General features: G+C 40.6%; 1 protein-coding gene and 1 pseudogene across 4 annotated transcripts in view; one reads left to right on the top strand and one right to left on the bottom strand.

The window, feature by feature from the left end:
- The window catches only part of Atxn3 (ataxin 3), a 49511-nt gene that overhangs the window by 19038 nt on the left and 26138 nt on the right, over window positions 1-4335 (bottom strand). The gene's annotated exons all lie outside the window — the stretch shown is intronic.
- Window positions 3435-3534, top strand: LOC111817798 (annotated as a pseudogene).

Raw genomic sequence — 4335 nt, 5'->3', positions numbered from 1 at the left:
AAAAAAAAAAAAAAAGTGCTTCCTGGACTTCCAAGTGAAGATTTAAAGTTAGGAATTAGTAAGACAGCTTAGTGGACTAAGCGCCTGCTTAGGCAAGCGCAGGGACCAAGGTTCAATCCCTGGCACCACATGACGAGCTGGCCCCAGCCCCACCCCCATGCAAGCTGAGCTGGCCACTGAGACAGGGCATGGTGGTGCACACCTGTAATCCCAGTGCTAGGGAGGCTGAAAACAGGAGGATCACTCCAAGTCCAAGCTGTTAGTAGAACCCTGTACCAAATATATTTAAAAAAAAAAAAAGTTAAAATAAAGTTAAGAATTAGAGCCAGGTGTTGCGGTGCACAGTAATTCTAACTCTTGGGAGGGTGAGGAACAAGGACACTATGAGTTCAAGGGCAGCCTAGGCTATGTAGTGAGTTCAAAGTCAGCCTAAACTACAAAGTGGGGCCCTATCTCAAAAAAACAAAACACACAGATAGGTACATAGGCAGGCTAGCAGGCAGGCAGGCAGGCATTTTGCGTTAGAGTAAATGTCTAAGTGAAAGACCAAGTTTGGGAATTATCAATATACAGATTAGTTCAAGATGACATTGACAGTGGTGGGATGGTGCATAACAAGAATCTACGCAAGAATTGATTTCTGGGTCACTTCAATGAAGACTGGGGATAATAAATTAATATCCAAAGTAGGAGTATGAAAGCAGCAGCCAATGAAATCCGAGAAAAACCACAGCATGGTAGCCTGGAAGCCAAGAGCAGGCAGCGTTTTAAGAAAGAAATATAGTTAGAAACTGAGGTTTTAGGTAGGAAAGAGACAAAGGTATAAAAAAAAAAAATCAAAGAAGTAAAAACAGCATAATCATAAATGAAAACTAGAATGACACCATGGCCAACCCAGTAACAACACACATGCTAGTGCTACTGCCAACTGTGATCTCTAAATACTGTTATTAAAAGGAACCAGGTATCCTTAGGGAAGTGACAATCAAGGCCCGGGCAGGGAAGACACCAGCAGGCCTACAACATCTCCTTACAAGCCTCAAAGAAGCTTGGTGGTCAGGTTAGACATTTAGGATCAAACTCAAAATACCCCCACTGGTCCATAATGGCCCAATCTGAGTACTAATACGAACCACAATGGGCTGAAACACATAAAACTATGCTTTAAGTTACTTGTTTACAATCATATTTTTAAAAAAGGACACTACTTGGTCTTTTTTGTACAACATACAAAACCAATTAATTTTAAATACTGATAAACAGAATTGGGGCTATAACTCAATGGTAGAGGGCATGCTTAGCATGCATGAGGCCCTGGGTTCAGTCTTGGGAACACACCTACGCAGAAATAAAGGGAAAGAAATATTTAACCTGCTTTTTCTATATAAGCCATTACTTTAAGGTAACCAAATAACTGACATAAGAGTTTATTTTTACAAAAGTGTTCTTTTGGCTAATAAACGAAGGAATGACAAAATTCTATTATCACCATTTTATAATCCTTAATGGAATAAAGAGATCTAGGGCTTGATCATTATAAACTAAGATCAAAGCCAGGTGTTGTGCCGCACGCCTACACTCCCAGGACATGGGAGGCTGAGCTAGGAGGATCTCTGTGAGTTTGAGGCCAGCCTGAAATACACAGTGAGACCCTGTCTCAAAAAGAAAAGCTAAGGTTAAAAAAAAGACAACCTCATATCAAGCACTACCTGACCTGTGAAGTTTTTAATCCTCCCTGTGAACTAAACCTCAATCTGATCAAGTACTTAAAACTCAAGACCAGTCTCCAGTGTGCTCAGAGGCCAGAAGAAAATAGGTGCAATAAACACAATCAAGTGTGGGGAACAGGACAAATGAACCATTTTCTCTTCCCTGTTATATAAGGAAACACTCCAGAAGGAGTGGGAGGGCATCTCCAGGTAGACTGACTGGGTATCACTGTGAGCTATAGGTTTTATTAAAAACTCTGCCTTTAAAGATTTTTGTAAGAAATACAGAGAAAATGATGCCTAGTATTGGCTTCAAAATAAACAGGAGGAGGGAGGGGCAGAGCCACAAGACAGCTGTTAACACTGGGTGAAGGGTTTACAGACAGGAGTCATTGTATTATTTCTCTTCTGTTGTATTTATTTGAAATTTTTATTTGAATTTTTTAATAAGAAGCTTTATTTTGTTCTTTTTTGAGACAGAACTGAATACCAGAATTGGCAACGTGTAGGTCGCTGGCAGCACCAAAATAAGGGTTTTCTGGTATTATGACTGGAATGAGTTTAAGAACAGGTGTGGAGGTACGCACCTGTAATCCCAACTACTCAGGAGGCTGAGGCAGGAGGCAACTACCGGCAACTGTGCAAGAACTTGCCTCAGAATACAATTGGAGAAGGGCTGGGGATATAGTTAAGAGCTTCCTGGATTCAATCCCCAGAACTGGGATTGGGGGTGGAGTACAGCATACTAGCAGAGTTTCTCAGAATGAAATTTAAAATGGGAAGGCAGATGGGATTCTAAGAAGCCTTTCATTTTTAATCATTGGAGGTAAAGATCTTATTTGTCCACTGGTCGGAATAAGGAAGAAGAAGAGGAGGAGGAAAAAGAACAAGAGGAAGAGGAGGGGAAGGAGAAAAATGTATCACCCAAAAGAATGCAAGGATGAAGCAGGAACACCTTGAATTGGTGGGAGAAGTTGGGATGAGCCCACACGGAGGGACTGGTCTTGGTGAGATGTGGGGAAGGCTCCATCTACTTTAACAAGTTCAAAGCCAAGCAGAGATGCAAGCAAGTTAAAAGATTTGCTAGTAGAAAGATAAAAAGTTTTCCCTTAGTTGCTACTATGTCCTTAATAGAATACAAAGGAAGGCCATAAGAAATGTGTAAAACAGGAAGAAAAAAGTGGGCAAAGGTCTGAAGAGTTGTAGATTTTCTGAGCCATCTCCCCGGCCCCGAGTTGTAGATTTTATTTGGAATTTGTAGTAACAAATTTAAAGTAAAATCAATCAACATGTTTTACGTTATTTTTAAGCTATGTTCCACTGCTCTGGTACAGAAATGGCCCAGGCCAAGAGCTGACTTCTAAGTAGGGTAGCCATTTTTGTTACTAAAGCATGAAGGAAGAGGGCTAGGGGCTGGGATGTAGCTCAGTGGTACAGCACTGAGGCCAGGGGGAAGAAAAAAAGAAGGAAAGAAGTATGATGGAGGTGAAGAAAAGGAATGAAGCTGAGAACACTACAGAGCAAAAATAATGATGGATTATAGGAGATATGCACACACACAAAACGAAGTATACGTGTAAGGGGAGTATTTGGGCCTATGGTAGAGGAAAAAGAATTGCTAGAATAGCAAAAACAGAAAATATGGTGTGAAGACGGGATGTGAAGAGCAATGGTTGTTGGTACAGTAATGGCAAGAGTGAATAAAATGACCTTTGAAAGTGAAGTGTGCTTGCTTTGGCAGCACACATACTAAAATTAGAACGACAGAGATTAGCATGGCCCTGCAAAGGATGACACACAAATTTGTGAAGCGTTCCATATTTTTATCTTGTACTATAACCACTACGAAAATATGCAATGTATTAATTATTGAAACTGTCCTATTAATTTTGAAACTCTCATTGCTATTTGTTTCTTAATATAATTAATTTAAAAAAAAGAAAAAGAAAGTACTGGATTATTGGTACAGAAATCCCACAAAATACAAATTAAAGAACCCACAAAATTAAAATTGATATAACAACCTGAAGAAGGGGAGCGAAAGAGAGGGAGACAGACAGACAAACAGACACAAACAGACAGAGACACACATACAGAGACAGAGAGAGAGGGAGACAGAGGGAGGGAGAGGAGAGGAGGACAAGATAGGGAAGGGAGGGCGGGCGGGCGGGCAGGCAGATCAATCACTAGATCAAGGTCCTAAAAGCTCTGATGAAAAAGTAGGTGGCACACATATGACTGCAAAATGGCAAGGGCGTGTATTTCAAAGGAGCTGGTTTAGAGGGAAGAAGTATCCTAGGGGGCACAAGGAAGAATAAAAACATAACCCTCCTCTCTGCTGTGTGCATGTGGGATATGGAAGAAATGGCTAACCTCAGAAGGCTGCAAAGGCCCAGGTGTCAGGGAACTCACCCTGAACACCAGCACCAAATCACAGCCGAGTTCTCCACCTACAATGTAAAGCTGATCCTCTGCACTGTCAGCCTCATATCTAATGACCCGGCAATTTGTTTTGTTTTTTTTTTTTTTTTTTTAATTTTTAAAATTTTATTTATTTATTTATTTATTTATTTATTTATTTATTTATTTGTGTGTGTGTGTGTGTGTGTCCAGCTCAGCCCAGCAG

The sequence above is a fragment of the Octodon degus genome, unplaced genomic scaffold (assembly GCF_000260255.1).
Source record: "Octodon degus isolate 3935 unplaced genomic scaffold, OctDeg1.0 scaffold00070, whole genome shotgun sequence".
Taxonomy (NCBI): Eukaryota; Metazoa; Chordata; class Mammalia; order Rodentia; family Octodontidae; genus Octodon; species Octodon degus.
Note: the sequence above shows the minus strand (reverse complement) of the source record. Positions and strands in the feature narration are given on the sequence as shown.